The sequence below is a fragment of the Pseudophryne corroboree genome, chromosome 1 (assembly GCF_028390025.1).
Source record: "Pseudophryne corroboree isolate aPseCor3 chromosome 1, aPseCor3.hap2, whole genome shotgun sequence".
Lineage (NCBI taxonomy): Eukaryota > Metazoa > Chordata > Amphibia > Anura > Myobatrachidae > Pseudophryne > Pseudophryne corroboree.
The window spans coordinates 1,009,200,709-1,009,226,598 of NC_086444.1; positions in this window are offsets into that span (position 1 = coordinate 1,009,200,709).

Genomic DNA, 25,890 nt, shown 5'->3' on the forward strand with positions numbered 1-25,890 from the left:
TAGGATGTGCAATCCAGGTCCCCCCCTTTTTTCCACTATATTTGTGTATATATTGTACACTGGAAGGCAAGGCTTCCTTCCTCTGGATTGGCACTCCTCCCATTCACCCTCAGGTGTTTTAATTAGCTGGGTTCCTGCATTTCAGATCACACATTGATAAGGCCCTATTTAGAGGTAAGTCCTGTATAAATTTATAGAATGTGATAATATTAGGGATGTTAGGGACCCATGTGATGAAGTCACCTGGCCGCGGTACATGGGCCCGCATATTTGCGCAAATGTGTGCTAAGAACTTCAATTATACCCCATGTTAATTGTGAGGGTTTATTTTTCTTATTATCAGTGTTCTTAGTGCAAAGAGTGTGCATCTGCATCTCTCTTCCCCCAACATAGTATTAGAAGCCTCAGCATGATAGCACCTCTTGATATCTTTGGTAATAGGATGTGCAATCCAGGTCCCCCCCTTTTTTCCATGTGCATGGATATGCATGCGCACATACCAGGGGGCGCATGTGCTGTGTATGGGGGATTGCGGGCACTAAAATTGGGGGCGTGCTGTGAGTCAGATCGGCGTGAACTCGTGGCATGCCCCCGTTTCCATGGAGATGGGCAGGGGGTGGGGGCATGCAATCAGCACACGGGGTCGTGCCGCGAGTCATGGGGGCGTGGACTTGCAGCACACCTCCATTTCTATGGAGACGGTGGGGAAGGCGGGTGAGCGGCCAGAGCAGAGAGCCGGAGAATACGCTGTGCACGGCCTACCCAGCTCTCTGCCTGACAGGACCGACCCACAAGCCCATCGGCCCCTCTGGCATTTGCCAGAAGTTCCAGCTGGGCAGTCTGTCCCTGCTGGTATCTGTTGGTTAATAAACCAATAACCCTGGTTAAGTAATCCTACTGTGTGGACTGACTTCCATCGCACATTACTGACACCTATCAACACCATAGGTTCTGCCAATAGGTTATAGGCCCTGGCACCAATGTGTGAAGAAAATTGTCACCAAGAAGGAACCAGCTGGAACCAAAAAAGTATTTTATTCCAACTAAGGGTAAAAATGTACAGTACAGGGGCTAGTATGGGGTTTGCCAAGTTAATGGGCTTGGCAAACTATGCCACATGGAAATTTGCCATGCAGATGCAGTTAAAAACATGATAAATTGTGAAAAGTCACCAGTGATCCCTGGGGGAAACACTGCAATCAAGATGATGTGGATAAAGCCATGGGGAACATGACTAGCTGTACAGCAGCACATGTATTCCATCATTCATGGGAAGGTGACAGCACACACAATGTGGGTAGCTTAAAGGCCTAATGAGACAAGTCAACCTGATACGCATTCTGTATAGCACTAAGCTAAGTGCGTTGAAAAATATGAACAAATATATAGATATCTCAGCAGTTAGGCATCCAAGTAGATAATGAGGAGGTTGCAATGGCGATGATGTGAAACCATCATAGGATGGTTAAAGCAGAGCTGTGTCATCTATATGAGGCAGCACAAAAGCAGCATGCCTTCTCATTATAGAGACTAAAAATCCCATCATAAAAAGTAGGTGTGAGGTTTGGGCTAAGTAACAAGATTGGGACCTCTGAAATGGAAACCTACATATTAAACTATAAAGTAATAAATATACCTACACAATTTTCAATAATTTAGTTAATAAAAGACATTTGCTTTATGTAAAATGATCATAGTGGATTTCCCCGTATTCCCCTTTACAAGTGGACAGTTTACAAAAAAATACATTGGCTGGATGGTTATTCGCAGTTGTACTATTTTTTTTTATAAAAGAATAAGGAAAGAATATTTTTAAAAATGATTCATTAAAATGGTTAAGAAGTATTTTATTTAGTTAAACATTATTTAAAAATGATCCTTGTCCCTAGCATGTCTGATTTAGACTTGACCCTGACTCTGATTTGCGATCTTGTACCACACAGTCTACCTGTTTCTAACCTCTACTTTTAATTAAGAAGTTACCTTTGTTATTTTGTTAACTGTTACCTGATTTTAACTAAACGTAATAGCATTGTTGTTCTCTGCCACCTTAACTCATTATCAGCAAAAGCCTTAAGTTCTTCAAGTTAATATCAAGTACTGGTAACCAGCTTGGTTCTCCAGAATTCCAAATTCACCAGAATTTTGGAAATCCAAACCAATCCAAGACCAAAACCCGATTCAGATCTCCTGAGGAAAACCGATCCTAACAGAGCCACGGTTTGGATCTTCCTGTGGTTCAAAGTTCAGATTTTAAATCTGAATTTCGGGTTTTGGATTTTAAATAAATAGAGATGTTCACTGGACACTTTTCGGGTTTTGTGTTTCGGTTTTGGATCTGGAGCTCCGTTTGTGTTTTGGATCTGGAACGGTTTTGCCAAAACCATCCTTTCGGGTTTTGGTTTTGGATCTGGATTGTTTCTCAAAAAAACATAAGTACAGCTAAAATCACAGAATTTGGTTTTGTTATTGTTCCTACAGTATTATTAACCTCAATAACATTCATTTCCACTCATTTCCAGTCTATTCTGAACACCTCACAATATTGTTTTTAGGCCGAAAGGTTGCACCGAGGTCACTGGATGACTAAGCTAAGCAACACAAGTGGGCTGCACAAACACCTGGCCCATCTAGGAGTGGCACTGCCGTGGCAGACAGGATGGCAGTTTTAAAAACTATGTCTCAAAGAGCACATAATGCAAAAAAAAAAAAGAGGTGCAAGATGGAATTGGCCTCGGGGCCTTCCACCCACCCTTATGTTGTATAAATATGAAATGCACACTTTAACAAACCAATCATTTCAGCGACAGGGTCTGCCACACGACTGTGGCTGAATGATTGGTTTGTTTGGGCCCCCACCATAAAAGAAGCAATTAATCTCTCTTTGCACAAACTGGCTCTACAGAGGCAAGATGTCGTCCTCATCCTCCGACCCCTCACCCCTTTCAGTATTTACATCCACATCCTCACAGAGTATTAATTCGTCCCCACTGGAATCCACCATCCCAGGTCCCTGTGTACTTTCGGGAGGCAATTGCTGGTAAAGGTCTTCCTGGAGGAATTTATAATTCATTTTGATGCATATCATCTTCTTCACATTTTGTGGAAGTAACCTCCTACGCCAATCGCTGACAAGATTACTGGCTGCACTAAACACTCTATCAGAGTACACACTGGAGGGTGGGGGGTAACTTAGGTAAAATAAAGTCAGTTTGTGCAAGCGTCTCCAAATAGCCTCTTTTTCCTACCAGTATACATACGGACTGTCTGACATGCCTATTTGGAGGGTGGTCTTCAGGTTGCCGACTGTCGGGATCCCGGTGCACAGTATACCAGCGCTGGAATCCCGACAGCTGGCATACTGACAGTTTTTCTCCCTCGTGGGGGTCCACGACCCCCCTGGGGGGAGAATTAATAGAGTAGCGAACTCAGTGAGCCCGCAAGGGGCTCATTTGCGCTCGCCACGCTGTCGGTATGCCGGCAATCGGGCTTCCGGTGCCGGTATGCTGGTCGCCAGGAGCCCGGCCGCCGGCATACCATACCACACCCCTACTTGGATGCTGTAACCGATATATAATCCTCCACCATTCTTTCAATGGTGACAGCATCATATGCAGTGACAGTAGATATGTAATTAATTGTTGGCAGCTCCTTCAGTCCATACCAGATGTCAAAACTTGATCCTGATTGCCCTGCATCACCGCCAGTGGGTCGGCTAGGATATTTTATTATGTTCGTTGCAGCCCCAGTTGCGTGAGAAAATGAAGGAGGAGCTGTTGACGTGGCACATTCTGCTTGAGTTGACAATTTTCTCACTAGCAGGTCTTTGCACCTCTGCAGACTTGTGTCCACTGAAAAGAGAGATATAATGTAGGCTTTAAACCTAGGATTGAACACGGTGACCAAAATGTAGTGATCTGATTTCAACAGATTGACCACCCTTGAATCCTGCCAAAGTGAATGAAGGGCTCCATCCACTATTCCCACATACTTAGCGAAATCGCTCCATCTTAGCTCCTCCTTCAATTTCTCCAGCTGCTTCTGCAAAAGCCTGATGAGGGGAATGACCTGAAGCTGGAGAACCTTGCACAACATGGAAATCATTCTCCACTGCGCTTGAGTCAGCTGAATTTCCCCTCCTTTGCCTATGTCATAGGTGGATGTTTAGGCTTAAATGACCTTTTGCTGCTCCTCCATTCTCTGAAGCATATAGAGGGTTGAATTCCACCTCGTTACTACCTCTTGCTTCAGGTGATTGCAAGGCAGGTTCAAGAGTGTTTACTGGTGCTCCAGTCTTCGGCACGCAGTCGCTGAATGTCGAAAGTGGCCTGTAATTTTTCGGGCCACCAATAGCATCTCCTGCACGCCCCTGTCATTATTCAAAAAATTCTGCACCTCCAAATTAATTGTGTGAGCAAAACATGGGACGTGCTGGAATTTGCCCAGATGTAATGCTCGCACAATATTGGTGGTGTTGTCAGATATCACAAATCTCCAGGAGAGTCTAAGTGGGGTAAGCCATTGTGTGACGATGTCCCTCACTTTCTGTAAGAGGTTCTCAGTGGTGTGCCTCTTATGGAAACCGGTGATATACAGCATAGCCTGCCTAGGAACGAGTTGGCGTTTGTGAGATGCTGCTGCTGATGCTGCTGCTGTTGTTGCTGCGGGAGGCAATACATCTACCTAGAGCGCTGTCACAGTCATGTAGTCCTAAGTTTGCTCTGTTCCACTTGTCCACATGTCCGTGGTTAAGTGGACAGTGGGTACAACCATATTTTTGAGGACACTGAGGACATTTTTCTTAATGTCCCTGTACAGTCTGGAATCGCTAGTGAAGTGGAATCTAGATGGGATTTGGTACCGGGGACACAGTACATCCATCAACTGTCTAAATCCCACTGCACTAAGGGAGGATACCGGACACACCTCTAACACCAGCATAGTTGTTATGGCCTCAGTAATCCGCTTTGCAACAAGGTGACTGCTGTCATATTTTATCTTCCTCGCAAGGGACTGTTGGACAGTCAATTGCTTAGTTGAAGTAGTACAAGTGGTCTTCCGACTTCCTCTCTGGGATGACGATCGACTCCCAGCAGCAGCAGCGGCAGCAGTAGGTGCAGCACTCAAGGATCCTATGGAGGAATCCCAGATAGGAGAGGACTCGTCAATCATGCCAGTGATATGGCCTGCAGGACTACTTCCGATCCTGACTGAGGAGGAAATTGACGTTGAGGGAGTATGTGGTGTGAATTGCAGGAGCTTGGATACAACAAGGGAGGATGTTCCTAGGTGGTTAATGTCCTTACCCCTACTTATTATAGATTGACAAAGGCAACACATGGCTTGACACCTTTTTCTGTATTTTGCCCAGGCATGACAATTGGCTTTTTCATCCCACGGAGAACAAGTGTCTCCACTGGTGCCATTATTCAGACAAACCATATCACCATCAGAATCGTCGTTGTCAACTTCCTCCTCAGCGCCTGCTACACCAATATCCTCCTCATCCTGGTGTACTTCTACAGTGACATCCTCAATCCTCAATATAAGATAAGAATAATTTATTGTCACTATAGCATTAACATGTTATAGCGAAATTACATGCAGTTCTCATATTATAGTACACCAGATAAAATACATCAGATAAAATTTTGCAAAGCTGAGAATTCAAGCTAACAATTGCAGAAGGGAAGAAACTATTCCTTAACCTAGTGGTACGACATCTCAAACACCTATAACGTCTCCCCAATGGCAAAAGGGAAAAAACACATTACAAGGGTAACCCCTATCTTCAATCATCTTAATTGCCTTCGACAGACTCCTTGCAGTGAATACATCTGCCAACCTAGGCAAGGATTGGCCAATGATCCTCTCTGCAGATTTGCTCACTTTTTCCAGGGCCACAAGATCAGAACACTTGGCATTACCCACACAGTGATCGCGTAGGTCAGCAAGCTCTCAATCACGCAGCGGTAAAAATTAACAAGAGTTAATCAGCAACAGGATTGGCGCTGCTCCTCCCAGCACTTGCAGAGGGCATGCAAATGGTGGTAGGAGCCTTCTCTTCCCATACAGTCTTGGGAAGGTCAGGCCTAGACATCGCAATCATGGACACACTTGGACTCTCCTTGGGGAACGCACAGTTGTTTTTTCCTGTGCTTTAACAGGCTTTATTTTTAAAAATTTTTGAGGAGGAGGAGGGCTTCCATCTTTATGAAAAGCTGTACCACCAGTCATGAACATAGGCCAAGGCCTTAGTCTTCCTTTGTCACTTCGTGTCATGAATGGCATATTGACGATTTTACATTTCTCAGCAGATATTTTTTTTGTTATTCATTTTTGCTTCTTGGATTTTAAATGCACTCTATGACATTAGGCATTGGCCTTAGCAGACGATGTTGATGGAATTGCATCATCAATGTCATGACTGGTGGCAGCAGCAGCTTCAGCACTAGTACTAGGAACTGGAAGTGGTTCCTGATCTTTCGCTATTTTTCCCCTCCAAATTTTTGTTCTTTATTTCACAGGACAGCGCCCCATTACTATTATAGCACACAGAACATCACCCCTGTATTTTTACAGCATACAGGATAGGGCCGCAGCACCCTTGTATTTTTTTAACACCCCTGTATTTTTACAGCATACAGAACTGGGCCAAAGCACCCCTTTATTGTCACAACACCCCTGTATTTTTACAGTATACAGGACAGGGCCACAGCACCCCTGTATTTTTACAGCATACAGGACAGGGCCACAGCACCCCAGTATTTTCACAGCATTCCTGTATTTTTACAGCATACAAAACAGGGCCACAGCACCCCTGATTTTTACAACACCCCTGTATATTTACAGCATACAGGACAGGGCCAGTGTTCCTTTATTTTTAAAGCACCCCTGTATTTTCACAGCACCCTTGTATTTTACAGGATACAGGACAGGGCAACAGCACCCCTGTATTTTTACAGCACCCCTGTAGTTTTCCAGCATATAGGACAGTGCCAGTGTTCCTTTAATTTTACAGCACCCCTGTATTTTTACAACACCCTTGTATGTTTACAGCATACAGCACAGGGCCATAGCACTCCTGTATTTTTACAGCACACAGAATAGTGCCACTGAACAGCACAGGACTGCAGCACCCCTGTATAGCACCACAAACAGCACAGGACACCCCAGAACAGCAACCCTGGACAGCACAGGACAGCAGCACCCCTAACAGCACAGTACACCAGCACAGTACACCACCCCAGAAGATCACAGGACAGCAGCACCCCTGTACGCCACCACTCACAGACAGACAGAGGTCTGTCTCCCTCACTCTCCAAGTCCAGAGTGAAAATGCCGGTGACATGCGGCTCCTTATATATAATCCACAACCCACGAGAATCCGACAGCGTGATGATGACGTTTTGCCTCGTTCTGGGATCCAAGTCTGGCGTGAAGTTCAGTGGGGTTCGGATCTCACAGATCCGAACCCGCTCATCCCTAATTATGAATCAGCTCTTTTTATAGATTTTTTATTTTTATTTATCATTATAGATTTTTTTTATTGATTTTTAACAGTACCAAAAAACTGAATCCAACCAAAATACACTTGAGGGTGGTGTTATGAGCCACGGCTGTGGCTCATTCCTGTTTTGCAGTTTTGTTCTGTATTTCATGTTATACTTCTGTTTATGTTCCCCGTGGGTGTCATGGGGTGCTCGGAGCTCACCCCTAAGGAGGGGATACTGTTATGAACCACAGGTAGTGGTTCATTTCTATTTTATGTTTATAAAGTTGTCTTGCATGCCAGGATTTCATGTTGCTCTGTTTTAGAATACTCTTGTCTGCTGCCGCTGGTGAGTCTGTGTAATTGCAGCTTGTTCCCTTGTGTTTAGCCTCACCTGGCTGCTAATTGCATCTGGTCAGTTTGGAATCATGCAACAAGGCAGCTGCATGGGATTATTAATTAGGCCTCTCTGTTATATGCTGGCTGTTTGCAATTCACAGATGCTGGTGATATTTCTTGGTTTTCAGTCTGCTTGAAGTCTGACCTGGTTCCTGCCAGTCCCTGAGCTCCTGTATAGCAGTGTCGGACTAGCTGCTTCCTGTGTTGATTCCTGTGTCTGATCCCGTGTCCTGCTGTTAGGCGTTCCAGCCCTGAGGTCCCGTGGCTTTGCCTATCCCTGGTCAAGTTCCTGGTTTCCTGGGATCCTCCGGTCTGTCGTTTGGGATTCTGCCTGTCCTCCAGTTCTGGGAGTGTGTGTCGGCATCATTGAGGGTTCCTGTCCGTTTGCCAGTATTCGTACCGGTTCCGTGAGTAGCGGGACTGCCGCGTCCGTTGGCCTAGGCCGCTATATTTCATTATTGTTTCTGTCCCTGGTGTTTTGCAGAGGGTTCTGCTTGTGCTGTCACCGCCGGTACACAAGGGTATTGTGTCGGCGTGTGATCAGCATTTCCTTTGTTGTTATTTTCCTTTGGCGGTTTCTCCGCACATACTTTAGGTTTTTAGTTAGCTTGTAGCCCCTGGCCTGTTTGCTTAGTTAGAGGGCCTCTTGTTATCATCCTGTCTCGGATTTCCCTTTGTCTCTCACTAAGACCGGGGGGCACCGGAGTTGGGCAGACATAATCCGCCTTTCAAACGTGGCTGCCAGGGGCTCAAGAAACCATAGTCTCGCAAGGGATTTCTGACAGCACGGGTGAGACAACAGAGTTAGGGCGCCAGGGGCTATTCCCTTTCCATTCCCCTTTCCCAGCATTACGTCCTGGTGCTCTGGACTCGCTTCATAACATCTCCCTTGTTCTGAGCACCAGGAACCTAACAGGTGGTTTTGCCATAACCAAAACCAGAACACTATGATGAATTAGAATCAAGACTGAAAATGGGGGTCAGTACACATCTCTATTGGTAAGCAAATCAAGCTGAAATTAAATGAGGGCTGCTGTAAGTAAAGACCATGCTAGCATTGGGGGTAATTCAGACCTGATCGTAGATGTGCTAAATTTAGCACATCTACGAACAGCCAAACAGACATGTGGGGGGACGCCCAGCACAGGGCTAGTCCGCCCCGCATGTCATGACCGACTCCCCCGCACAAGTACAAAAGCATCGCACAGCGGTGATGCTTTTGTACTGGAAGAGTAACTCCCTGCTAGCACAGCTCCTGCGCGCTGGCAGGCGCTACTGGTCATTGTAAGGGTCACAGCAGCTGTGTGTGATGTCACACAGCCGCTGTGGCCCGCCCCCCCAACTGTCCGGGCATGCCTGCATTGCCCAGACCATGCCCCCTAAACAGCAGGCAAACGCTGCCAGCCCGCCCCCTCTCGCCCAGTGAGCGCCTCTGCCTGTCAATCAGGCAGAGGCGATCGCAGGGCTGAGAAAGCCGTCAGCTGTCTGGCATGCGCCGGCGCACTGAGGCGCATGCGCAGTACATACCTGACCGGCTGCAAAAATGCACAGCACCGATCAGGTCTGAATTAGGCCCCCAGTCTATAGTCTTCATGAATAAGTACTGGACTAAAACCTGAAAAACAGCCTACTCAAATCATTGACAATTTTTGTCAGCTATAAACAGTTCAGATGGGGTCTATTTAGCCAAAAAGTGGTACAGACCCAGAAATTGACATTTTTTATCGCCATATGTTGTGGCAATTTGGCATGTTATTTCAGTTTCACTGACACTGGCTCTGATAAGAGCCAATTCCGAGGATGAGTAAACAGTTATTTCTTGGTTTGTACTTGGATGGTGCAACTGAGCGGTTCTGGTATAAAAGATTGTGTCTAGTTAGACAGTCAATAGATAGACACCATATGTTAGACAGACATTAGGTCGACAGGGTCAAAAGGTCCGCATGAAAAGGTCGACATGTCAAAAGGTCGACAGGTCAAAAGGTTGACATGGTCAAAAGGTCGACAAGAAAATGGTCGACATTAAAAAAGGTAGACACTATGGCCCTCATTCCGATTTTTTCGCTCGCTAGCTGCTTTTAGCAGCATTGCACACGCTAAGCCGCCGCCTACTGGGAGTGAATCTTAGCTTTGCAGAATTGCGAACGAAAGATTCGCATAATTGCGAATAGAAATTTCTTTGCAGTTTCTGAGTAGCTCGGGACTTACTCTGCCACTGCGATCAGTTCAGTCAGTTTCGTTCCTGGTTTGACGTCACAAACACACCCAGCGTTCGCCCAGACACTCCCCCGTTTCTCCAGCCACTCCCGCGTTTCTCCCAGAAACGGCAGCGTTTTTCCGCACACGCCCAGAAAATGGCCAGTTTCCGCCCAGAAACACCCACTTCCTGTCAATCACACTCCGATCACCAGAACGATGAAAAATCCTTGTTATGTCGTGAGTAAAATACCTAACTTTTGTGTAAAATAACTAAGCGCATGCGCTCTGCGAACCTTGCGCATGCGCAGTAAGCGACTAATCGCAATATAGCGAAACTCGGCAACGAGCGAACAACTCGGAATGAGGGCCCATGTTTTTTGCATTTTTGTGGTTTGTGTGGATAGTTTTGTCATCTGGGACCCCCAATTGTAGAAAGGCATACCCTCGCGGGGCTCGCTTCGGGCATGGTGGCTCGCTGCGCTCGCCACAAGGTTTATAACCAACTCTATGCCGACATGGATAGAGAAAGTATGAAATTGTCCAAAAACATGTTACATAAAAAAAACACTTTTCTATCTTTTTTATGTCGACCATTTTCATGTCAACATTTTGACCCTGTCGACCTTTTGACCTGTCGACCTTTGACTGCTTGATCCCTGCAGCTGCACAGCTATATTCCTCGCTATACCAGCATCAACTGTCAGACACCAGCCTTTAGCCTCCCACTCCCCGTGGCTGTTGGTTCCTAGGCCTCCTAAACAGTACACAGACTCAGGAGCAGATGCTCATGCGTAGATCCCGAATGCTTTCTCCATGTATCCCAGGTCCAAAAGGGTCCTAAATGCAGACACAGTCTATTCCAAACCCCACAGTCTTATTGTTGAGCATTACATTCACCCCCAGTAAAATCATACATGTTCTAATGATCATTCTATTCTAGAATGCTGGGTAAAACACTTAACACATTTACTTATTCTTAAACATCTTATATGCACTTAACTAACATGTGTTTTCACCATTTGGTATATATATATCAATGTGTTTGGCTATTGCCTATATCATATTGGTAGTAGACCCTTTGTGCTGTGTTCTGACCTTCGAATCGGAGCTTCTGGAGTATCTTCCTGAACCATAGAAGAACTCGAGAGTGGCCAACTTGACCACAGGAAGAGGCCCATTGGCTGTTGAATGTAGATTTCCTTTTTTCTTTTTATATACATTTTCAACTGGTAGCTTCGGAGAGGTTTTTTCCTCAAGAGGCTGGGAGGTACACCTTTTTACTTGGTTTATGGTGTACAACCTTTTTATGGGTGCCATCATTTTGTGTGATATCATAGACTGGGAATTCTCTATCCAGCGTGCGTGTTACTTGATATCGAGTATCTTCCCATTTTGTGTACAATTTATCCACCCGACGATCCCTTCTAAGCCTAACCCAATTTCCAATATTCAGGGTTTTTGCTTTGTAATGTAATTGTAATGATGTTCTTGTTGACGTCTGACTTCCCACATCTTTTGTTTAACCAAATTATGAGCTTCTTCCATTTGAGTTTGTTCCCACTCTGTTGGGGATCTTGCTTCCATCCCTTCTCCTGCTAGACTGTCCAATTGTATATCAGCTGGTAACTTTCCTTGATGGCTAAACAGAAGATAATACGGAGAGAAGTCGACTGAACAGTGCTCGGAGTTGTTGTAAAGGAAGGTAAGTGCAGACAATAGGGAAGGCCATTCCTACCGCTGGGATGACGGTGATGCTCTTAACATTTCAATAACTGTCTTTTTCATTTTATTATATAGACCATTCCCTTGGGGATGGTAAGTGGCTGTTCTTAATTTCTTGCAGTTATAAATTATGCACAGTTCAGAAAAAAAGTGGAGAATCGAATGCAGTCCAGTGGTTGGTCAAAATGCTTTCAGGGTATCCATAGGGTTGTATGAAATTCTTCTGGGAAACTTTGGTGGGTTATCTGAGCTGAAAGATCTTAAGTGGGGACTGCTATAGTAATTTAGAAAAGTGGTCAAGAATGGTTCAAATATATTGGTAGCCAGATTTGCTGAATAGTAGTTTAACATGGTCTACAGCAGGGGTGGGGAACCTGTGGTTCTCCAGCTGTTGTTGAACTACACATCCCAGCATGCCCTGCAACAGTTTTAGCATGGCCATATAGCAAAACTGCAGCAGGGCATGCTGGTATGTGTAGTTCAACAACAGCTGGAGGGCCAAAGGTTCTTCACCCCTGGATTAGAGCTACCAACTTTAATGGCCTGTAACTAATAGGATAAAGAGGGGATCTCTGTTCTGGTCTACAGCCTTTCTTAAGAGTGCAGGTTATACACTTGCGACACCATTTCTGGATATCTGATCATAAATTGATCCAGGAAAATCTTCTTTGGATTGTCTGCTCTATTTTGTACCACCTGAAATGACCACAATACTTGCAATATATTTCCAGGTGTTGGGAACTGGCATTCTGCTGAACTATTATTTGTTTACATGTCTGTTATATATTCAGGTGAAATGATTGGCAAATTAGTATCCCATCTTCTATTTCTATACAATCCCTTTGTCTATACAATTTAACTAACTCCAGTTGTGCAGCAATGCTCTGAGACTTTGTTCAGAGTGCACAAGATCTTTTAAATGTTTCCCTCTTGAAAAGTCTACCAGTGGAAATCTCTGTTTTATATCTCCCACTGGTCTGACGGAATGCTCAGTGCTGGTGAGTGGCATAAATGGTTTTCTGAATGATTAGAGACTGAAATGTTGTTAACTCTCCTACTTCAAATGCAACTTCCTTCTCCGTGGAGTTTTGTGTGGGCAGGTGGAAAAGTGCATCTGTGTTGCTCATTTATTTTCCTTTTCTATATTTGATATTCAATTGAAAATTAGCCAATCTCAAGGCCCACTACTGTCTAATGCTCTGAAATAGGCAGTGTTCATATGCACTAATGGGTTATTATCTGAAAAGACTGTAAAAGGGGTGACAGCAAGATAATATTGAACTTTTCAGTCACCACCCATACCAAGGCTAAGAAATCCAATTTGAACACAATGTAATTTTTGTCATTGCGTTCAGTTCTGGATAGCCCCGGGCTGGCATAGGCAATGACATGTTCCCCATCTTCTTACACTTGGGAGAGGATGGCTCCCAGGCTAATTATGCTTGCATCTGTGTATAAGCGAAATGGTCATTCATAGTCTGGATAGGCCAAGAGTGGTGTTATTAGCAATTCTTTAAATTTTTCAAAGGCCACTTGTTGACTCCTACCCCATTCTATCAGAGCGTTCTTGGATTGCCTACCTTACTAAACTCCTCTTAATAGCTCATGAATCGAGCCACAGTTCCTGCAAAATATTTGATAAATCAGTGGTAATACCCGACAAAACCTAGGAACCTGCGGATCTCTTTCATTGTCATAGGGGCTGACCATTCTCAGACATCTTGTATTTTCTCTGGGTTGGGGGAGATACCTCGAGTGCTCACAACATGTCCCAAATATTTCAAGAAGGGTTTTAAGAGATGATATTTGGAGGGTTTAACTTTCAACCCATACTTTTCCAATGTTTGGAAAACTTCATATAGTTGTCCCTCATAAGATCTAGAGCAGGGTGGACAGACTTTTGGGACCTGGGATCTACTTATTGTTCACTTACTTACCGGTGATCCACTGGCATCAAATAACACTAATAATAATGCTCACATTTAAAAATAGCATTAATAATGATGCTATCAAATAACAGCACCAATAATAATGCGCACATTTAAAAACAGTATTAAGAATGACAACATCAAATACCCCCCTGTGCAAATCTTCCCCTTTGCAGATCCCCCTTGTGCAGATCCCCCCTTCCACTCCCCTGCATAATATCCCCTGTACAATACCCTTCGCCGTGCAAATCTCCAACTTTGCAGTTACCCCCCTTCCAGTCCCCTGCATAATAGCCCCCTGTACAATAATCCCCTCTGTGCAGATCCTCCGCCCTTTGCGGATCCCCCTTGTGTTAAAAAAAAACAACCTTTACCACATGAAGATACCACCCTCTGTGCAGATTCCCCCTTTGCAGATCATCCCTCCCCTTGTGAAGAATCCCCCCTTTGCATAACTTACCTGACAAGTTGTCACACTGCCTAGCTTCAGTCCTTCCTCTCCCCACAGTCACGCTTCCGCTTTCATGCTGCATGACCTACCGCTGGCTGCTTCTGCTGTCGTCGCCACCGCCAGCTGGATCAAACTGGATCCGTCTAGCACCCAGGCTCCTCACATCACGGGTGACGTAATGAGGAACGACAAGTGATGCGCAGCCCCGAGTGGCGTTAACGACCCTCACTATCGGGCGTGCATGCAGCTCAATTTGGGCTGTCATCCAAAAAATGCATGCATGGCTCGGCCGCGGCGTGACTTCACTGTGCAATATCGTTTGCATATCGTTCAATGTGTACGCACTGCTGACGACCGCCCTGGCAGGGAAGGGAACACACTAGGTGACGTCGCTCATAGAGCACATTACCTAGTGTGTACCCATCTTAAGACTCTGCAACAAGCAGAAGATTTAGAGTAAATGGAAAAGTTATAACTTATTAAAAACATGATTTATTTATTTATTAACAGTTTCTTATATAGCGCAGCATATTCCGTTGCGCTTTACAATTAGAACAACAGTAATAGAACAAAACTGGGTAAAAACAGACAGACATAGAGGTAGGAAGGCCCTGCTCGCAAGCTTACAATCTATAGGGAAATAGGCATAGATACACAAGGATAGATGCTACCTATTGCATAATGGTCCACCAGATTGCTAGGTTCTTAATGGGTTGTATGATGATACCCCACAAAGTTGGCCAAGTGTCAGGAGGGTGTGAGACTAAAGAAAGACAAGATATGTGATGTTATGAATACTCTACAGAGGATGTAATTAGATAGGGAAGCACTGAAGGTTATGTGGGTGGGTCTAGAATTTGATAGGCTTGTCTGAAGAGGTGAGTTTTCAAGGAACATTTAAAGGTTTGGAGACTAGAGGCGAGTCTTACTGTGCGTGGGAGGGCATTCCACAGAGTGGGTGAAGCGGGATAAAGTCATGTAATTTAGAGTGTAAACAAGTGATGCGTGTGGATGAGAGACGTAGATCTTGTGCAGAGCGAAGAGGTCGGGTAGGGAGATATTTTGAGATGAGTGAAGAGATGTATGTTGGTGCAGTTTGGTTAATAGCCTTGTATGTGAGTAAAAGTATTTTATATTTAATACGGTAGAATACCGGTAACCAATGGAGGGACTGACAGAGCGGATCTGCAGACGATGAACGTCTGGCAAGGAAGATTAGCCTCGCAGCTGCATTCAAAATGGATTGTAGTGGTGAGAGCCTATGTTTGGGAAGACCGGTCAGGAGACTATTACAATAATCAATGCGGGAGATAATGAGAGCATGGATTAGAGTTTTTGCTGTGTCTTGTGTAAGATATGGTCGTATTTTGGATATGTTTCTTAGATGTATGTAACATGATCTTGAGACAGATTGAATGTGGGTAACAAAGGACAGTTCAGAGTCAAGAATGACACATAGGCAGCGAGCTTGTGGGGTAGGGGTGATTGCCGAGTTCTCAACAGTGATAGAGATATCCGGTTGGAAACTACTATTGGCCGGTGGAAATATAATTAATTCTGTTTTGAAAATATTAAGTTTGAGGTGGCGAGATGTCATCCAAGATGAAATGGCAGAAAGGCATTCAGTGACACGGCCCAATACAGATGGTGACAAATCAGGGGAGGATAGGTAGATTTGAGTATCATCCGCATACAGATGGTACTGAAATCCGAAAGAGTTGATTAGTTTGCCAAGAGATGTGGTATAGATAGAGAAAAGCAGAGGACCTAGGACTGAGCCTTGCGGTACTCCAACTGAGAGAGGTAGCGAAGGAGAGGTGGAATCAGAGAAACGAACACTGAAGGAGCGATTAGATAGGTAGGATGAGAACCAAGAAAGGGCTGTGTCCTGAATACCTAGGGATTATAGTGTTTGTATGAGAAGAGAGTGGTCAACAGTGTCAAAAGCAGCATAGTGTCATCTATGTCCATTATCTGAGTGGACATAGATGACATGAATTTATTTATTCCAGAATGCACATTCCCATTATAGCTGCAACCGACACATAAAGTGTCTCCACCGAGGCACTACCAAAAAGTGCAAATTGGGCACTTGCATACAGATTCATAGTTGAGAACACAGCAATTAATAAAAATAAAAAATGGAACAACTTTGTACCTGGACAACCATAATGTAATGCAAAGAGAGTGGGCAAATGCATGTATTTATTTATTGTATGCAGGGTAAATATCTACTTTTGCATGTAGCCCAGAAATACTGAACAGTTCTGTTTCCACTGAAATTTTCAGTTCAACTAGGACCTGCCCCACCCAACTCTGAATCAGACACGAAGGGATCATAATAGCATTGGTGCATAATTAAATGCACTGCATGATTTCATCCTTTCTAGCAATTAGTAAATAACTCTTTTGTATATTACTTCTCATTCACAAAGCAAACAAAAACATTCACAAATATAGGCATTCAATTTAATCTACACTGTAATTCACAATGAAGACCTTTTAACCCATAACATGAAAACATAATACATACAACTACTTCCTAATTTTTGTATTGAATTTAATAACTGTTCAAAAATTGTACAGGACAGAACAGTGAGTCTCTTGTCTGTGTCTGCTCTTTGCCAACAGCCTAACGAAAGCAGTGTGTGCAAATGTGAGACTAAGCGAGAGCAACACTGCTTTGTTGCCATGACAAGCCGGATAACCCTGACTAACTTTTCACAGACACCACTGCAAGACAAAGTGTCAGCTTACATGTTTATGTAAGATATTTTTCTTTATTATTAAATATTATTTTATTTAAGCTTATGCTTGGAGCTAGAGCATAATTCTTATTTTCCAGAGACCTTTATTTCAATATTAACAAATCTTGCTTTTGTCAACTACTTAGGCCTGTAATCTATGTAATACATATAATCTGCACTCTCCTGGCTTCTGGGGGAAGACAAGACTCGCCCAGAGGGAAGATTGTTTATTCTAAAGGGGGGGCGGGGGTACACACGGAGAGATCCGTGTTTAAAATCTAAGCAATCTGACTAGATCGCTTAGATTTTAAGCACGGATCTGCCGTGTGTATGCCGCACATCGCTTTTGCCAGTGCTAGATTGAGCCTGCATGCAGGCTCAATCTAGCGGGTCGCTCACTTCACCGTTGTGTGAAGTGAGCGGCCCCCCTGTCCGTCCGTCCCCTCGCTCAGCACATCGCGCTGTGCTGAGCGTGAGGAGAGATGTGTTCTGAGTGGTCTGTGTTAAGATCGCTCAGCACACATCTCTCCCGTCAGTACCCCCCTTAACTCTACCTGTTTAACAGTTGAAGTAATATTAGTGTTATGGGTGGATTTACTAAACATAAAAACAAAAACCTGGATGTGTTGGCCAAAGTGACCAATCAGATTTTAGCAATCATTTTCTAGAATGTACTAAGCATCGGATGGAGATAAAGTCGCTGGAGATAAAGTACCAGCCAATCAGCTCCTAACTGTTATGCCACAGGCTGTGTTTGAAACATGACAGTAGCCGACTGGCTAGTACTTAATCTCCAGCGACTTTATCACCAGCCAAGGCTTAGTTTATAGACCCCTTAGAAACTAGATAAAGGAAACCTAGAATCTGGTTGGTACCTATTGGCATAACCTCTACTTTTCTTTTTTGAATCGTTTTAGTAAAACTAGACCCTAGTTAATAACAACTGTGCATTCATATTTTTTATTTGAACAACTGTATGAAATTGTGCTTAGTAACTTCTATTAACCTCTTACCTGCTACAACATAAGCCACTTGTCAGATTGCTTTGAAAGTTTAATGTGGTGATTGATTGAAAGGTTGTATGCATCAATTGGTTGCTGCTATGTAAAATAGAATGGAAGATAGACATATATGTTCCACATATGGAACATTGGCAAGATACTCACATTAAATACTAAGTAAGATAAAACAATGTGTTATACGTACAAATTCGTGACTACACAATATCACAGGCATGGGACAACAGTTTGAATTCAACTTGTAAAGCTAATGCTACTAATGATAGGGAATGGGGGACATCCTAGTGTTAGGGGATTTTAACTATCCTGATATAAATTGGAGTAACGATTCATGTGTAAAAACTAGGAGTAGCAGGTTCTTAAATACATTAAAGGATCAATACTTGACTCAATTAGTCGAGGACCCAACTAGAGGTAAAACTATTCTAGACCTAGTTATTACCAATAATGTGGACATTATATCAAACACTAAAGTTGGGGAGACCTTGGGAAACAGTGATCACTATATGATCACAATCGACATCAGTTTTAAGAAACATAGCTATAAGGGATCAACCAAAACATTTAACTTTAGAAAAGCTAGCTTCAATATGCTGAGACAGGCACTAAACCACATTGACTGGGAAGTTTTGTTTCATGGTAAAGACACAATGGCAATGTGGGATGCTTTAAAAGGGTTGCTTGATAGCAATGTTCACAAATTCATTCCCATGAGCAGTAAATGCAGGAGTACTAAACACAAACCAATGTGGCTTACTAAGGAGATCAAAGACACAATGGCTAAAAAGAGGCGTGCTTTTAAAACATTTAAAACTAATGGAGGGGAGGAGTCATTTCAGTATTATAAGGAATGCAATAAAAGTTGCAAAAAAGTAATAAGAGCAGCTAAAATTGTAAACGAAAAGCAAATCGCTATAGAGAGTAAAATCAATCCTAAAAAGTTTTATAAATACATAAACAGTAAAAGGTTAAAAAAGGAGAACGTAGGCCCATTAAAAGATGAATTGGGAGCTTTGATAAATGATGACAAAATAAAAGCAGAAATACTGAACAATTTCCCCCCCCTCAGTATTCACCAGGGAGGATCAGACGGTGAGAGTAGTGCATAACAATAGTGAAGGTAATGACTCTTGGCTTGATGCTTGTTTAAGTGAGGAAGTAGTCCTGGAGAGACTAAGCAACATAAAGATTAATAAATCACCAGGCTCAGATGGTTTTCATCAGAGGGTTATTATGGAGCTTAGGTCACAGCTAGGAAAACCCCTATACTTGATTTTCCATAGTTTAATTAGATCAGGCATGGTACCAAAGGATAGGTGCATAGCTGAGGTAGTGCCTTTATTTAAAAAGGGAACTAAAAATAATCCTGGTAACTATAGACCAGTTAGTTTAACCTCTAAAGGGGTATATTCAATTGAAGTCGAAAGCTGCTGTCTGACGAAAAGAAGTCAGTTTTCAACATTTTTAGGTCGGAAGGGGTTCCGACCTATTCAGTCTAACCCCAAATTATTCGAGAAGTTGAGGAATTCGACTTGTTGAAAAGCACGTGGATCAGTGGAATAGCTGCCGATCCGCGTGCTTGTGTCGAAAACAGGCGGATTTGGCCCCCTTTTTGACCATCTCAATTCGACTTTACAAAAAAAGTCAAAGTGAGATGTGGGAGCAGAGAAGGGGAGAACCACGGGCAGCCAGATGGGGAGGGCAGCGCCGGAAGATGTATCACAGCCAACGCTCATAGCAGCATCCGCCCGGCTCCAGCAAGTGAGACCTCGTTTGCTGGAGCCGGGTGGACGCTGCTGTGAGCGGCAGCTGTGATACGGGGATGGAAAGAGGAGGGACTGGGAGAGGCTGAGAGATGGGGGGGAGATGGGGGGAGCTGCGTGCAGACGGGGGAAAGCAGTGCTACAGCACCGGCTATATAGATGTCTGCCCGCGTCTCTCCCCCATCTAAGCTCCCGCAACTCAATTCAACTTTTTTTAAAGTCAAATTGAGAATGCATTGAATAGCCCAGGTCGGATCCATTCCGACAAATCAATGTCGGAATGGATCCGACTTCAATTGAATATACCCCTTAGTGAGTAAAATATTGGAAGGTATTTTGAGGGATAGCATAGAGGATTATCTGCAGGCTACTAAGATTATTAGCAAAAGTCAGCATGGGTTTGTAAGGGACAGATCATGTCAAACTAACTTACTTAGTTTTGCATTTTGGGACAAAAAACACACTTGCATCCTACACTCTAAATCAGTGGCGTAACTAGAAATTTTTCTCCCCCAAGCCAAAAAATCCTTCGGCGCCCCCCCCCCCCATACACCCCGTAATTGCCTGCGGCGCGCGCTGGCAAAAATGGGTGTGTGGCTTTGTCGAAATGGGCGTGGCTTTGCGTGGAGGGCGTGACATTGCAGGAAAAGACTACCTTATACCCCAGTTTTGCAACCGGCACGCCCAGACGTTGGCCACCACAGGAAAGAAAAATAATCCTGATTCATGCCCCTTACATTATTTGTCATTTTTCCTCCTTATAGTAATGCCCAGTATACATTATTCCACATACTGCAATGGCCCTTAGACATTATTCCACACACAATCAGTGATCGCGCTGAGCCAAAAAAAAGTGGGTCCCAGGGACCCTTCACTTTTAAAAATTGGGGTCCTACCGGTCTTTTTCTGGGTCCTATCGGAATGAAGGTTCTTATTAATTTTAATCTTGTTTGGACACTACAAAAGTGTTGCAAGATGGGGGGGATGGGGTGACAATGCTGCTGGGCTGTGTAGCATGCAGGACACCCTGCACCAGAGCTGTAACTAGACATTTTGGTGCCCTTAGGCAGAAAGTGAATTGGTGTTAGACCACTTAGACCATAAAGAACAGGTAGTGCGCGCCGCAGGCGCGCCGCAAAATTTTAGGGGCGTGGCTTCATAGGGAAGGGGCGTGGCCACATAATAGTGTAAATTCACATTACACCACACAGTAGTGGCGCTTATACACATTGCACCAGGTAGAACCTCCTATGCACACTGATCCAGGTAGATCACGTCATACACTTTGCTCCAGGTACAGCACGTCATACACTTTGCACCAGGTACAGCACGTCATACACTTTGCACCAGGTACAGCACGTCATACACTTTCCACCAGGTAGAGCACGTTATCATACACATTGCCGCTAGGTAGAGCACGTTATCATACACAGTGCGCCAGGTAGAACACGTTATACACACTGCGCCAGGTAGAGCACGTTATCATACACATTGCGCCAGGTAGAGCATGTTATCATACACATTGCCGCTAGGTAGAGCAAGTTATCATACACATTGCATCAGGTAGAGCATGTTATCATACACATTGCCGCTAGGTAGAGCAAGTTATCATACACATTGCCGCTAGGTAGAGCAAGTTATCATACACATTGCCGCTAGGTAGAGCAAGTTATCATACACATTGCGTCAGGTAGAACACGTTATTATACACATTGCGCCAGGTAGAGCACGTTATTATACACAATGCGCCTGGTAGAGCACGTTATCATACACATTGCGCCAGGTAGAACACGTTATTATACACAATGCGCCTGGTAGAGCACATTATCATACACATTGCGCCAGGTAGAACACGTTATTATACACAATGCGCCTGGTAGAGCACGTTATAATACACATTGCACTAGGTAGAGCACGTTATCATACACATTGCGCCAGGTAGAACACGTTATCATACACATTGCGCCAGGTAGAACACGTTATCATACACATTGCGCCAGGTAGAGCACGTTATCATACACATTGCGCCAGGTAGAACACGTTATTATACACAATGCGCCTGGTAGAGCACGTTATAATACACATTGCACTAGGTAGAACACGTTATTATACACAATGCGCCTGGTAGAGCACGTTATTATACACATTGCACTAGGTAGAGCACGTTATCATACACATTGCGCCTGGTAGAGCACGTTATTATACACATTGCACCAGGTAGAGCACGTTATCATACACATTGCGCCAGGTATAACACGTTATCATACACATTGCGCCAGGTAGAACACGTTATCATACACATTGCGCCAGGTAGAATACGTTATCATACACATTGCGCCAGGTAGAGCACGTTATCATACACATTACGCCAGGTAGAACACGTTATTATACACATTGCGCCAGGTAGAACACGTTATTATACACATTGCGCCAGGTAGAACACGTTATTATACACAATGCGCCTGGTAGAGCACTGAGGCACATTGCAGTAACCACTCACTTATCACCTCCAGTTGCACGAAGGGGCCGTTTGACACAAGTGGTTCCGCCCCCAGCAGCAACTCACTGACACTCACCATTTTTTCTGACAGCACAGTGCAGTGAGTGCACTGGCACAAGTAGCCAGCCTGCGCCTGTAGTAGCCGCAGCCTGGAGGAGCTCTATGTGAAATCGCAAGCAGAGGCTGTTCTCTGGCAAGAAGGAGCTCGTCCAATCGCTTCCCCTGACGCACTGGCCACTGCTAAATATACCGATAATCAGTTCCAACTGTGTCAAAGTAGTGGAGCCCCAGGTGCAATGGGAAAGTCAGTGTCACTGCACAGTTGTACTGATATACTGGTATATTTAGCAGTGGCCAGCCCGTCAGGGGAAGCGATCGGAGGAGCTCCTTCTTGCCAGCCTCTGCTTGCGATTTCACAGATAGCTCCTTCATGCTGCGGCGCCGGCTGGCTACTTGTGCCAGTGCACTCACTGCACTGTGCTGTCAGAAAAATGGTGTCAGTGAGGCCCTGACACTCTGAGCGGCCTCACATTGCACACACGGAGCTTGCAGCCCCCGGACATCCCGCATCTGCACCAGCTACTCCAGGTGAAGCGGGGCGATGCAGCACTGTCTACTGCTTACCTACAGCGGGAGCTGCGCAGCCCGGACGGCTCCTGCTGGAAGGTAGTTGTCGGGTCTCGGTGGGGCGTTGAGCGGATCCCGGGTAGGGGGGTGGCGGCGGGCAGATCCGGAGCTGTACTCCCAGTCGCAGAGGAGGGTGCTGGCGGCAGAGCGGCAGTGGAGCCGGATGAGCGGGGCCAGTCTGTCAGCCCTGCAGCACAGATTCATGTGCTGGCGGGGAGCAGGATTCAAAGCGGGAGATGCTGCAGGCTGTGATTGGATGGAGACTACAGGAGGTGATTGGCCGAGGAAACAGCCAGTCACCTCCTGCATTCCGCTGACAGGCTTAACACATGCAAACACATATTCAGATGAGCGCGTCCTGTGAGACCCGCTCATCTTCTAAATGTGAGTCCCGGGCGGCTGTTTCTGGATAAAATACGCGCCATGGCGCGTTTTTGCGATCATTGACAATAATGCACATGACACAATATGCACACACCGTAATGCCCCCTACACATTATGCCACACACCGTAATGCCCCCGACACATTATGCCACACACCGTAATGCCCCCGACACATTATGCCACACACCGTAATGCCTGTGACACATTATGACAGGAATCGCAATGCCAGTTATACATTATGCTACACACTGCAATGCCCCTGATACATTATAGCACACACAATGTCTGTGACACAGTATGACACACACTACAATGATCCTGAGACATTATACCACATACCACAATGCCCGTGATATAGTATACAACACACCGTAATGCCTGATACATTATGACACACACCGCAATGTCCGTGATACATTATGCCACACACCGTAATGCCCATTACACATTAAGTTCTACAGTAAGGCTTCCAATTACTTTTAAATTACCTCCTCGTTGCCAGGGGTTTCATGCTCTTGGTTCCATGCACGGTGCCAGGGGTTTTCATGCTCAGGGTGTCATGCTCGTTGCCAGGGGTTTCATGCACTGGGTGTCCTGCTCACTGCTAGGGGGTAGTGCTTGTTGCTAGGGCCGTGCTCCCAGTGCCACATATGCTCCCAGTGCCAGATATTCCCCCACAGTGCCAGGAATATGCCCCCAGTGCCAGATATTCCCTCCCAGTGCCTGCTTCCCCCCAGTGCCAGGTATATGCCCCCCCAGTCACGGGTATATGCCCCCAGTGCCGGGTATATGCCCCCCCAGTGCCGGGTATATGCCCCCCCAGTGCCAGGTATATGCCCCCCCAGTGCCAGGTATATGCCCCCCCAGTGCCAGGTATATGCCCCCAGTGCCAGGTATATGCCCCCCCAGTGCCAGATATTCCCCCCCAGTGCCAGGTATATGCCCCCAGTGCCAGGTATATGCCCCCAGTGCCAGGTACATGCCCCCCCAGTGCCAGTTATATGCCCCCAGTGCCAGGTATATGCCCCCAGTGCCAGATATTCCCCCCCAGTGCCTGCTTCCCCCCCAGTGCCAGGTATATGCCCCCAGTGCCGGGTATATGCCCCCCCAGTGCCAGGTATATGCCCCCAGTGCCGGGTATATGCCCCCCCAGTGCCGGGTATATGCCCCCAGTGCCAGGTACATGCCCCCAGTGCCAGATATTCCCCCCTAGTGCCTGCTTCCCCCCCAGTGCCAGGTATATGCCTCCAGTGCCGGGTATATGCCCCCCCAGTGCCAGGTATATGCCCCCCAGTGCCGGGTATATGCCCCCAGTGCCAGGCACATGCCCCCAGTGCCGGGTATATGCCCCCCCAGTGCCAGGTATATGCCCCCAGTGCCAGGTATATGCCCCCAGTGCCAGGTACATGCCCTCAGTGCCAGGTACATGCCCCCCCAGTGCCAGGTATATGTCCCCAGTGCCGGGTATATGCCCCAGTGCCTGCTCCTCCCACCCCCCTCTATGTGTTGGAGGGACACGAGCGCATCGCGCGTCTCTCCTGTGTCCCTCCTGGCGCTCCCCCAGCTGTCTAATAAAGGAAGTGCCGTTCGTGAGTCAATCAGAGCTCACGAACGGCACTTGCTTCCTTAGACCGGCGAGCCAGGAGGGACACAGGAGAGACGCGCGATGCGCTCGTGTCCCTCCAACACATGGGGGGGGGGAGCCGGGGGAGCAGGCACCGCAGCAAGGAGGGAGAGGAGATCGCAGATTGACATGCGGACGCTCGTCCGCATGTCAATCTGTTCTAAATCAGTGGCGCCCCCGCAGCCCCTCGCCCCCAAGCCACCGCGAGGACTGCGGGGGCAGTAGTTACGCCACTGCTCTAAATGGGGAATATATAGAGGTAACTGTGGTGGAAAAAGATTTGGGGGTGTTCAAAGATAATAGGCTTAATAACAGTACACAATGTCAAAATGTAGCAAAGACAAGTAAAGTGCTTGCATGCGTAAAACGGGGCATTGAGACAAGGGACGAGGATGTAATCCTGCCGCTGTACAAATCATTGGTACGTCCGCACCTGGAATATTGTGTTCAATTTTGCGCACCATATTATAAAAAAGATATTGGGGAACTAGAAACAGCTCAGAGGCGAGCTACTAAATTGATTAAAGGGTTAGAGACACTGGAGTAAGAGGAAAGGCTTACTAGGTTAATATGTATACACTAGAAAAGAGGCATCTAAGAGGAGACATTATTACTATCTTCAGATATGTAAAGGGTCATTACAAGGAGTTAGCAGGGGATTTGTTTATTAAAAGAACTCTGTATAGGACACGTGGTCACTCTCTGAGGCTATAGGAAAGAAAATTCTGTACACAACATAGGAAAGGGTTCTTCACGGTAAGGGCAATAAAGATTTGGAACTCCCTGCCAAAGAAGGTAATAATGGCAGACTCTGTAAATGCATTGAAAAACGGATTGGACAAATTTCTAACTGGAAAAATTATCCAGGGCTATAGCATTCAACATTAAATATCTGGGAGTGGTAAGAATCATAGTTGTCAATTGGTATTAAACCATTACTTCAGCAGGTGCATTATAATATGAACAGCTTACCACAGAATACAGGTTGAACCAGATGGACATTTTGCCTCTTTTCAACCCACTAACTATGTAACT